General features: G+C 37.7%; 1 protein-coding gene across 4 annotated transcripts in view; it reads left to right on the forward strand.

Annotated features, from left to right (window-relative positions):
- Positions 1 to 13,073, forward strand: part of Col4a6 (collagen type IV alpha 6 chain) — a 496,212-nt gene that overhangs the window by 369,648 nt on the left and 113,491 nt on the right. The gene's annotated exons all lie outside the window — the stretch shown is intronic.

Genomic DNA, 13,073 nt, shown 5'->3' on the forward strand with positions numbered 1-13,073 from the left:
TTTAAAAAAAAAATCTTAATGATTTATTTATTTATTTATTTATTTTGCAGAACCAAGGATTAATTGTCAGATTTTTTTTCTAACGCTCTATTTATCCTTTGCTACCTATTCACTTTTAAGGCACAATACTAAATATATGAGGAAACTCTATGCCCAGATTTTCCTTTCCGATCCTGTTAGTACCTACACTGACAATCATTTATCACTCTAATGAAAATCTCTAAGTACAACCATTATATGAAGTGAGGTAATGCATTACATACACTATGAGTCACTAGTACCTTTCTCCTCAAACACATTTGTCAAATTGGTCCCAAGAGAGAATTGGGACCCCTGAAAAAATAGACTAGAAGTATACAGCTTCTATAGTGACTTAGCAGGTGTTTGTTTGTTGGGGCTGTTTACACTCTGAAAGCTGTTTTCTAGATCATCCGGAATTGCCAAAGACCCCTGCTTCATATGAGTTCACTTACCTGCCAATTAATGGCTCAATTGGGTAGAAACATTGGAGGATTCTATGTCCCATTGCATTCTGAGCAGTTTATAATTTTGTCTCCAAGCAAAAAGTCTCTGTTAAGCACGAGTTTAGTCACTCTGCTGCTTCTTACAGAGAATATGAAAACTATTTCCATAAAGTTCCCTTGAAAAGTTTGCTTTTTATTTGTGGTAGATAAGTCAATAAAATCTGTGAAATATATAATTAAGGTCTATATAAATGCCATGAGTGCTCCAGAGAGAATTTGGCAATGATGTAGCCAATGGACCAGTCAGAACTGGCTCACTGAAAAAGGAAGGACTTTTCCTGGAGGCTTGTAAGCTGGATGTAATTTTAATGTGCATAGAAAAAGGAAGAAGATAGCGTGTGTAAGAGAATTGCATGAAACAAGGTCTAGACATGGTAATGAACCTGTAATATGTTTGGGGGATGCACATAAAAGAAGGTAGAAGGGGGAAAAAATATCTTCAGATCAGAAAGTAAAAAAAATTTACTTGCTTTTGGAAATTTCTTCAAAACCTTTATTTTGCTTTGTATTGTTTTATTTTTAAGTTTTTATTCATTTAATGAGAAAAAAGATAAATTAGTGATGAAACAGTTTTAAAACAGCTTAAGAAGAGGTTTCCAATAATTAATATGTTGCATATTGTTGTCTTCATAGTAATTATTCAGAGGACAATATGCAAACATGATATCTTGTCTAAACAATATTAGTACATACTGTTATTCTCAGTGAACTAAGAAAAAATAGCTGTATAACTATCTTAATTTTCTTGTATATATATATATATATATTTTTCCTTCCCTTGTTTTACAATAAAACAGTACTTCATTTACACTTTTGTGAAGTTAGTAATGTATGGAATTAGGTTGCCTGGCAGCTGATAGCTAACCTGAACCAGACAGGATATTCATCTCAGGAGCCAGGTAAGTTGTTTGCTTTAGGCACTGGGCCAAGTCCCACCTACATATATTTGATCAATTGCCTAGTTTCATGGCTCCAAACATATCCCCTTTTTCATTTTGTTTTTTCAGAGATGGGTGTTCCACTGCAGTTAGAGAAGCTGTATTTGGAAAAGTGGTTAAAGGGCATTTTCTTACTTGAAACCAGTCTAAAGATTGTAGGTACATGAATTCAGCAAAATAACCCAATGTAGTCAAAGAGTCCATAATAGTAGTGAGTTATCAGCACAATGGGCAAATGTCCAAAGTTGTTGACTTGAGCCTTTTATACCTCTGCATATTAATATAGCTTTATTTTTATAGACTTTCTATTGGATGGTTAAGACCAAGTTAAAGCAAGACCTATATAATTAAAGTGTAACTTTTTTCCCTGACAAGGTCAGTCAAATCCCCTCAGGATTTACCACAAAACCATGTACTGCACCTTGTAGATCTACTGTCAGTATCAGCCATCTTGACGAGTCATGGCCATTGTTTGACCAATTTGCTGTCTGTGAAAGCCTGACAGAAATTTTCTCTCTAGGTGACTCTCCGCATTGATCACTTTCCTCTGTGGCCCCATAATCTCCTTGATTAGGAAATTTGGGGCACCACTGAGTTATAGGATGTCGCAGCACAGGTTCTCTTAGGTACTGAGTCCTCACTGACCTTGAAGGTCTAGCATCAAAATTTTGGCTGTCCTTGTAGCCCCTCTATATCTCTAATTTTTGGACTGCAAAATTTAGTTGTTAAACATCCAAAAGAGAAGCTTAATGATACTAGTACCTTGTAACAGAGGCAGCTGAGCTGAACATCACTATCTGACTCAATATCAAACGCCTTAGACATAACATGGATATTTATATCCAGCAACCATAGATATTTTAAAATTTAAATCCCTATAGAATGCGGAAAAAAATTACACATTGCACAGGAATTTAGAAATGAAATCATTTATAGCATTGTGGCAGGACAGCCCTATGACATTTTTGTTCTTGTCTCTTGTTTTCTTTTATTACCTTCTAAAAAAAACTTACTTTAAAGACAATGTAGCAATAGTTCGTATGACATTAGAACCAGTATACATTTTTTTTCTCATCAAACCACTTTATTGGGGTGATAGGCCACCAGCCGGCCGCCCAGCGCACCGTACCGCTCCCACCCCCCTCGCTCCCGGGTCTCCAGCCTCCAGCCCCGAGGGCGGGGACCGCGGGGACCGCTCACAGGCTCCCAAAGTGGCCGCTGCAGCAGAGACGCCCCACTCCCAAGTGCAGCCCTAGCACACGCAGCGTTTTTCGCCGCTATTTCACCGGGCACAGTATGCATTTAGAGACCAAAATTACAGGTATTTCACGCATGGTTTTACTATTACACATTGCTATCCTCAGTGTAGTTTCTAACTTCACAGACATCAGCGTATACAGAAAGTCAGGGTTAAATTCTATCCTTTAACTGCTATTTTCAAAAACCTGATGGAGAGTCTTAGGAACATTGCCTTAATCATCTTGTTTAAATAAAGGTATGGTCATATTTCCTAACTGTTCTTTCTCTCGCTTCATTGTACAAGCCTTAAATTCTCACTTTCCATTTAACTATGTTATACCTTTTAATTTTTATTTCGTCTTTTGAGTTCTTATACTAGGGAGACAGTATATTTACACATATGGGTGTGATTTATTTCACTGATGAGTATATCTTCAAGTTACATCCACATATATGAAGGCTTGAGTTTATCATTCTTTATGGCTGAGTAATACTCCATGGTATAAAAATACCACAATATTTTCATCCATTTCTCAGGTGATGGGCATTTTGGTTGTTTCCAAGATTTGCCTATCGTGAATTGTGCTTCTATAAGCATTGACCTGCTTCTGTATACACCTTTTTGTCCTGTGTTTATTTATTTATTTATTTACATTTTAGGGAAGGGTCTGCAGGGTTTTCAGGGTGTCACTACTAGACTGGACTTGTAGTAATCTGCCTGTTTGCAGCCTCCCAAGAGCTGGGATTACAGGAGGGTGCCACCGCACCCAGTCTCAATGGCTGTCTCAGCACACCCTTGGGTCAGGGCCAGCAAGGAATGCAATGCCTCAGGGGAGGGGCTGACACTGCAGGCCTAGAGATGAACCCCAGGCCTCTGCACCCACTCACAGGTGCTTTAACTCACTGAGCTATTTGGCTGGCCCTCAAAGGTTTTGTACGCAATTGCCTTGTTTGCTTTTGGTCTTTATTATTTTATTGTATTTTTTTGGTTGAATTTTTTCTTAGAGGAGGTTTATTTTTTGTTTTTGGTGCCAAGGACTGAACCCAGGGCTTCCAGTTTGATAGGCAAACATTCTACAACTGAGCCAAATCCCCAACCCTTCTCCTGTGTTCAATTGTTTACTCTATTTGGTAGTTTCTTTTCATTCTCATTCATGGAGTTGTGGTTGTTTTGATCTCTCTCTAGAATATCTTTTAGTAGTCTGTGTAGGGTTGGCTTTGTCACCATGAAATTCTTTAGTTGTTCTTTGTCATGGAAGTATTTCACTTCTCCATTATACTTGAAAGAGAATTTTGCAGGGTATATCAGTCTGGCTTGGAATTTGTTTTCTTGCAAGACTTGAAGTACTTTGCTCCATGCTCTCCTTGACTTGATGGTTTGTGAAAAGAAATCTGTCGTTATTCTGATTGTGATCTGTTTCTTTTCTCTAGCAGCCTTTAGTATACTGTTCTTGTGCTGGATTTCTGGGATCTTGATTATTATGTGTCCGGTTGTGTTTTTAATTGGCTTGATGTTGTTTGGTGTTCTATATGCTTCGTTTACCAGAATGTCAGATTGTTTCCCATATTTGGGAAGTTTTCTGGTATTACTTCTAACCATATTCTTTTTATATCATTTGTACTGACTCCTTCTGTCTCACTGATGCCTATTAGTCTTACATTATTCACCTTTGTATCATCTTGCAGACGTTGAACTATTTTTTCCTGCATCCTAGTTGTTTTTCAGAGATCTTTTCTTGCCTTTTCATTAGCAGCAACGGTTCCTTCAAGGTCTGAAACTATCTTCATTTTCATTCAAATGGCTTCGCCAGCTTGTGATTGAGGCTTTAATTTCATGTATATCTCTTTGAATCTTCTTCATGCTTTCTATTTCTTTCCTATATTGTTCATTCACAGATTCCATAATTTTTCTGTTCTCCTCTATTTTTCTATCAGTGTCTTTTTTAAAAGTACTTAGTAATTCTTTCATTATAGTTGTCACTTCTTTTTTTACTTCAGAGATTATTCCTGCTCTGATTTCCTCTGTACATTTCTGCAGTTGTTTCTTTACTATTTATTTATTTATTTATTTATTTGTTCCGAATGCCTGCAGGGCAGGTTTGGCTGGCTTGAGTTGTGGGGATTGAACCACAGCAACCTGAGCCTAACTGTTTTGTTGAAGTAGCCACTTAGAGAACTGAGCTAAGGGGCAGGCCCTGGGTTTCTTTACTTTATATGCTATTATTTCAGAGATTTCAGGTGCGTGATTTCCAATTTCTCCTATGCTAGCGTCTTCTGCATTTGCTCTGGGTGTGCTCACAGCCTGAGAATGCATTCTGCTCCTTCTCTTTGTCATTTTCTATAGCACTGCTCTCTGACCTTTCATGTAGAGCTTTGGTGCAGTTATTACTTTAGCTCTTACTGATATTCTTACCCAAGAAATATTATGTACTTAAGGCAGTTACAGTTTTGTATTTACAGAACTAACATTAGGATTGTAATAATTGGTAATGATATCTAGTATTTGACAAACTTTTATAACTAATGGGTTTGTATCTTAGAGCATACGAGCAAACATTATGTCTGTGTAGCTAAGCAGATATTGCATTGGGAATTTGTATTTAAATTAGTTTCCCTAAGTTCTGACTGATTACCTCCCCTTCATGTACTTGGGGCCTTCCAGGCAGGCTAGTTCACCATGGTTACCTGTTGCACCCTCTCTCAATCAAAAGGGAAAGAGCGAGGATACTCACTTAGATAAGGGTCTAATAAAGTGACTCAGCTTACCTGGTCCAGATCTACCAAGTTGCAACTCCTCCAGATGTGCCTGGCTTAGGTCTGCCTGCTGTCCTCAGCTTCTTCCTGCCGCAGCCTGTGGAAGTGTGCCCCTCTGGCTAGATACTGAGCTCCTGGGATAGCTGGGCCTGGGCTCTGGCTGGAAAAGTGATATGGGGTACCTGCGGAGGGATCCACACACATGCCAAGCCTGGATTCTGGTTGCAAAGGGATCCAGGGAGTGGGCGAGCAGGCAGAAGGTCTCACCCACCCACCTCAAAACTTTTTGGTCACATATCTGTCATAAATGTTCTTATATTTCTTCTTACAATCCCAAGGATCATCTTGTGCTTCCCCTGGGGTACACATACCCCTAGTGTGGATGCCACCATTTTAGAACATCAGCTGAACATTTCAGGATCACAGAAACCTTCAAGATCTACTGAAAGCTATACATTTTCTCCTCTCCCCAGAAATTCATGTGCAATTGCTGAAGTTTTTCATGTAGCTAATTTCAATAATTTTGAGTGGGCTACAAACCTTCTGCAACCCATTCTTAGACCTAAGTCTAGATTGCTCAGGACAGAAAACAGGAACAAAAGCTTTTGAGTAGCTTAATGCTCAGTACACTTTAATCTTTTCAGAAGCTGATTCTGGTCACACAAAATGAATTGGTAGCAGTGCAGGTGGTAGCAGAATATGGAAACAGGGAGACAGGTTACTAATCCATGAATGCAAATGTTAAAGCAATGGAAAAGAGAATAGATACAAATAAAGGGAATCAGTGGTGACACTGAGTGCTGTAGCTTTGAGTACTGGGAGAAGGGTTGTGATTATTTGAAATTATGAACTTGTTTGGATGACAGTTCCGCATCCCCAAAGAAATGGTCTGAGAGAAGGGATAAAGGGATAAACTGTAAGGAACAGTTGGATAGGAGACATATTGGGGAGCTGAATCAATAGGAGCAGGACAGTTGAGAGAAAGAGTAACCATAGCAAACATTTAGATAAGAAGCATTGTACTACACACTCTATATAGCTTGATTTAGTTAATCCAACCTCTTTGAGGCAAGTGCTACTACTTTGAGCAATCCATTTTATACACAAGAGGCAAGGCAAAGCAGCTTGCTTGTGACTACACAGCTAAGTATTACAGTAAGGATTCCAAACTGAGTAGTCTTTGGAATCTGTGTCTTTGAGCCCTGTGTCAGGCTCCCTCAAAATCGAAGAGTAAGCTGGGTGTGGTGGCCCATGCTTATAATTCTAATATTCAGCAGGCTGCAGCAGAAAGATTGCAAAAGTTAAGCCATCCTGGGCTACATAGCAAGGCCCTTTCTCAAAAAAAAAAAAAGGTAGGAAGTCAGTTAGGGGAAAGTAACAAGAAAACGGAGAAAAGAAGGAACTGAGAAAAAAGACTAGCATCCACATAGATAACACGTGTCACTGCTGTGATAGTAATTATAAAAGTCATCATCACCATATTCACTATAATCAAGACTTTTTGTGCAAGGCTAGGTGCCACGAACTTTATGAGACACAGTGAGTATTTGTCATTTGAACGTCTCAGCATTCAAATCCCCCACTGTACAAATCTTGATGTAAAGCAAGACCCCCTCTCACTGAGGAAGCCAAAAGTCAAATACTCCCTTTGCCTGCTCCAAATAACTGAGCCAACATGATGCAGTCCCTGGAACTTACTTGAGTAACTAAAATTAAGATGATGCGGCCACACTCAATCATAGTGGTAGTAATGGCTGTGATGATGATACCCTGGCCAGATTCTTCCAGCTTTTTTGCCCCCAAAGTTCCCTCCATCTATTCCATGAGGCTCTATCCTACAGCTTGGAAAGCTACAAATGTGGACCACCATCTTTTTAATTTCTAATGTTTTATAGGAATACAGTCATGTTCTGTTGTTCATGTAATGTCTCTGGCTGCTTTAGTGTCATAATGCAGAGTTTAGTAGTTGCAGCACATACCATATGGTCTCCAAAGCCTAAATTATTTGCTATTTGGCCCTTAACAGACAAAGCTTGGCCACCTATGCTCTGTATTTTTCTAGTCAATTGGTTTTTTAAGGTGATATGTTCATAATTGACTTCTATTGCTTGCAGCCAAGAACTGTACCTGATATAAATGAATTATTGAATCCTTACAAGTTAAATGCTAATGTTAACCTCATGCAAAATATAAAAAAGGGAGAAACAGGTTCTTTGTCAAGAATTATTCAACAAGTTCATGGCCATGATATTGCTCAAATTCCAACCCAGATCTGACAATATGATAAATAGAAGAAGTGAAGAAAATACAGATGGTGCAGTTAGCAGTCCCAGAAATTTTCTGAGATAGCAGAGAAAAGACAATCATTTTCCCCAGTTGCTTATGGTACCCAAATGATCAGTGCCATGGAAACGGTGCGGAAAAAGGAATACAGATCACAGCAGCCTGTGTCTGACACGTATATCTACCTTTTGGCTGCTTCTATGCAGTCTATTAAAATGTTAGTGAAGAGCCTCTGTCAGAAGGTTACACTGACCTTTCAATTCATGGATCCTCTGCCAGCATTTTGCTTGCTGAAAAATCTAAAATATCACTTGAGTGGTGCCCCAGACTACACTAGCCTTTAGAGTGTGGATTTCCTCTTCTAGGTCACTGAGACCTATGCTGAATTCAAATTACAGTGACGTAAGTATCTATTGTTTTAAACCCTTGCTAAAATGTGTACCTTTTGAGTACAGGATATAAGGCTTATTCATTAATTCCACCTACATAGTGAAACATGGCGTTTTTCAGTGTGACTCATGTGAAGATAAACAAAACATTTATAGGCAACTCTCTGTCTTCTCTGTGTGGCTGGAGCATGTGATCATTTTACTAAATGCAAACATATTGGCCAAGAAGCCACAGCATTTGGGGGTAGATGAGAGGACATTCAAATACATCCAGATTTTTAGCTTTATTGACTGGACCCAGAGTTCCTTCAGTGTAATTCCTATAAATGCTGACAGTATCATAGTGTTACCTCTGCTCAGTGCACCGTTTAATCAAAGTGATTAGCAAAGACATGTCTGGAAGGAAGGGAGGTTCAAAATGCAAGCTGGTGAAGGAGTATCCTTGAATAAAGGCATTTGGAATGCTATGAGGCTGATCTGTTCATGTTTGTGCATGCGTCCTTCTCCCAAAATAGTCTCCTTCTTTTAAACTAGCTGAGAAAGATTGTGATAGTGTTTTTCAAAAGTTTTGCTTTTTTGTGTTTTGTTTTGTCACATGAAATGTTTATCTTTGGGATTTTATTTCCAACAAATTCATTTCTCTTTCAGTTAAAGAAGAAAACCCTACTTTAGCCAAAATTATTGATTTTGAAAGAATGTATGAGAACCTATTTCGTAGCACATTCCACAGGAATGCCTTGATTTTATTTTCTGCTTAGATGGACAGAGTATATCTAAAAGGTGTCTAAAAACAGATATCTCTTTGCTCTGGGTCAATCCCAGCTGGCATTTCTTTAGATGAGTACCTGGATGGAACTTACAGCAAAAATATAAACACAAGAAAGTATTAGGATTTTATCACTATATCTTGATTATTTGCATGTGGAAAAGAAATGCTAGTCAGGACAGTGAAGCCCATTTAAAACACTTATCCCATCTTCTTAAGCACCCTCAAACATTCACATGACCCAATCACCACTCTGTGAGCATGAGTCCTGGATCCTTTTCCAAAGCACTTTCTCACTGAAAATCTTCATTCAACCCTGTACAGCAATGCAAGTAAAGTTCCATGATTAGGGGTCACGCTACAGATTGGTTAGCCAGCATCTGTGCCCTTCTGTAGGTCAAGTGCATTTCTCTGACTTTCTAGACCTGCTGGGCCTGAGCCTTGTGGAATTGTAGTATTCTTGGTAAACACCTGGACAAGCAGAGTCTAAGCAAATGGAGTTCACAGTGACATGCTTTTATGATTGGTGACCAGCAGTGTACTCAGTAGATGACTAACAAAAGGCCTTGATTCATCTCCCCTAATCCTTTGAGTTTGCTCTAGAAGTCTTTCAAATTAAATCTATTGTTTCCTAACCAAACTCAGTGTTGATTCTGAGCACCCAAACTCCAAGAATGTTGGTTAATAGTGAACTCTCATATTGCTATGGAAGTGCAACCTTGCTTGGTGTAATCAGAGAAGAGTTTTTGATAGTTCTCCCATCATTCTCCTGTGAAGGAAGCAAAAAAAAGTTGATAAACTATCTGAAGGCTACATTCTTCGCAGAATTTTCCATTTGAAGAGGATCATATACCATGGTTAAGTCCACAAACAGGAAATACAAACAATAACAGACATTACATAAGCCATCCCAAATTTTGGGGGTGACAGCTATATCCTTGATAAATATGATCAAGTAGTTCTAACAGGGGAAGGGATGGTGTATATACTATAATTAATTGGTGATACAGATTGAGGCTTCTCCACAAGTATTTGATAGCTTTTGTGTTCACATGGGTGTATGGGAGATTGCATTTTTGATGTTTCATTCAATTTAACTAGTATTTAGAGCTGAAATTTTCAAATCTTAGTTGTATATTAGGATCATCTGGGAAGCTTTGAAAACTCTCAATGTCCAGACCATGGATCCTACTGTAATCAGTTTGGCATGCCATAACAAATTAGCATACACTGAATGATCTAAGCAGTAGAAATTTATTTCCTCCTAATTCTGGAGACTGGAAGTCAAAGGCCAGGATTCTAGCATGGGCAGTTTCTAGCGAGGGCTCTTTTCCTAGATTTACATAATGATCATGTTCTAGCTCTTATAAAGGCACCAATGTTCAGGTGGATGGGGGTTCCACCTTTCTGACCATGTTTACCCTTCATCACTTCTGTAAATTCTTGCCTGCAGTATAGTCACACATAAGGTTAGAGCTTCAATAGTTGAATTTGGGATGACAGTTATTTAGTCTGTTTATGTACATCAAATCAATTAATTAAATAGGCAGCCTCAGCCTCACCTGTGTGTTTGTTTCAAGTACAAACACTTGGTCTCAACCTGACCTACTGAATCAGAACCTGCATTTCAGTAGGATCCTTAGGTGATTCATAGACACAATGTAGTTTGGAAAGTACTGATTAAGAGCCTCTAATATGTTCCTACTCTGGAGAAACTTCCTCTTTTTTTAAAAAAACTAAACACATAAGAAATTGGAATCTAAAGAAATTTCTCATATTTAAGAGATGTTTAGGGACACAAGTCCAGCCTTCTGTGGTTGTTTTATTTTGCTTTGTTTTGAAACACAATCTCACTCTGTACCTCATGCTGTTCTTGATTTTACAATCCTCCTGCCTTGACTTCTGAAGTTCTGGGACTACAGACATGTACCTTCGTACCTGATTCCATCTTTCTCCTTCTTTATGTAATCAAAGACTTACTTGCAGCAATTGCTATGTGAGCTTTTCCAAATTATAAGATAATCCCCGGTACCAAGTACTTCACTGTACAGTTTTCAAGCAATTTTTTGATGGTACAAAATGCATAAAGTAGTACCTGGGTGGGTTTGCAAGGACCACCAGAAATCAAACAGTTTGATCTCTTGCTTAGGTACCATGCACATTTCTGGGTAGCTGCCAGACAGAACATCAAATGATTGGTTTTAGGTTCTCTTCTAAAAACAGGGTCTCATTGTTTGCCCTGCTTATGTATTTACTTTTGGATTGGCCTAACAGAATTGTCTTTTCTCAAAATCATTTGCAGTTTTTTGTACAGTCTATAGTTTTCACTGAAATTGCTTGCTTCACTTATTACTGCCAAAAAATATTTTTAACAGAACTTTACATTGACTCAATCTGGATATTTCTTCTATGTACTCCTCATATTTAGTTGTTTCCATGGTTCCCATATAAATCAATCTTTTTTTCTTGTCTTGTTGTAACTTAGTTCTTCATTGCATAGTGATGTTTCTCTTTGGCTCCACCTACTCTGCACTGCAGATTTTCTTTGTTGTTGTAAAATTGTACTTTACTAGTTTCTGTTGAGGAAGATGAAAAAATATGGAGATTAGAGGGCTGCACAACAGTGTAAATGTATTTAATGCCACCACAATATTCACCTAAAGTGGTTACAAAGGCAAATGTTATATATATTTTCACCATAATTTTTAACTTAAATTCACTTTACTAAATGTTATAAGGTATTCTATTTTGGGTTTAGAAATATAAAAAGGCAATTAGGATAAAAATTGGTGAAATCTGAATAATATATGGAGTTTTGTTAATAGAATCACATCAATATTAATCTCTTACTTTGGGAAATATACAGTAGTTATAAAAAAAATATTAGAGAAACCAGGTGATAGGAATGAAGAGTATACCACCAGTCTGTTCTCCTTGCACTTTTCTGTAAGTCTGAGATTAGTAGAAGTTTATTTCAAAAAAGATTGGCTCTATTCTGATTCATCATTTTGGAAAAGACACAGAACCATTATGCAGCCTCACAGGAGACAACGACAGTCAGAACTCTTTTCTTATCTAGAGCTTCCAGATTGAAAATATAGAACATTATGAAACAAAATATAGAATATTATCAGGCAGGGAGTAGGCTATTTGAAGGATTCTAAGGTGAACACATGCGAGCACCCTTATTTGTGTGCACTAATAATTCTACTTACTAAATGAAAATTCAGTATAGTGATAAAGAATGCAAAACCACAGTCAAGTGGTCTGGCTTTGACTAGTGCTTCTGCCACTTCTAACTACATGACTTGGGGTAGATATTTAAACTCTTTGCTTCACTTTCTTCATGTATAAAGTACAGGCAATAATAGTAACTACTTCATAAGACTTTTCTGAGCATTCACTGAGACCATCTTTATTTATGGGTGCTTAGCATGGGTGCTATTATCATAGGCCAAACACTGTATTGTCTTATACACATTTATATCATTTGTGAACCTCTTCTAATAATATATATATATATATATATATATATATAGTATGCCAAAACCATAAGAAGAGATTGCAAATAACTTTTTTGCCATAATTTTATTGATAAATAGCAATGAGACAGTTTCAAATCAAATCGGTAGGAGAGTTTCAATAATTAACACACTGCATACATTCTTCTTAGTGGATAATTGCTGTACAAGATGAGGACCTGACATCCCATTTACAAACACCATTAGAACAAATCATTCTATTCATTAAGAGAATGTAACTATATATCTATCCCAACCTCTCTGAATACAGGTACAAAATGGACATTCATCTGTATACCTTTTTTTTGTTAAGTTCCGTTATTTGAATATTATAGGTGTGTAAACTCAGCAAAACATTCCAAAAGAGTCCAGCAGCCCACAATACTATTGGGTCTTCTGCTTCACTGGCAATGTTACAAATTGATGACCTGAGTCCCCTGCAGCTCAATATAACAGCATGGCTTTACTTCTTATATTTCGTTGTTTTTTTTCCATAACAAATAAGTACTCAGACAAGGGTCTGCTCTCTAGAATCTATAAAGAACTAAAAAAACACCAGGGCCCCAAAATTTAAAGACCCAATCCAGAAATGGGCATCGGAGATGAACACATGCTTCTCAGAGGATGAAATTAAAGAAGCAAATAAATATATGAAAAAA

Source organism: Octodon degus, unplaced genomic scaffold, assembly GCF_000260255.1.
Source record: "Octodon degus isolate 3935 unplaced genomic scaffold, OctDeg1.0 scaffold00157, whole genome shotgun sequence".
Classification (NCBI taxonomy): Eukaryota; Metazoa; Chordata; class Mammalia; order Rodentia; family Octodontidae; genus Octodon; species Octodon degus.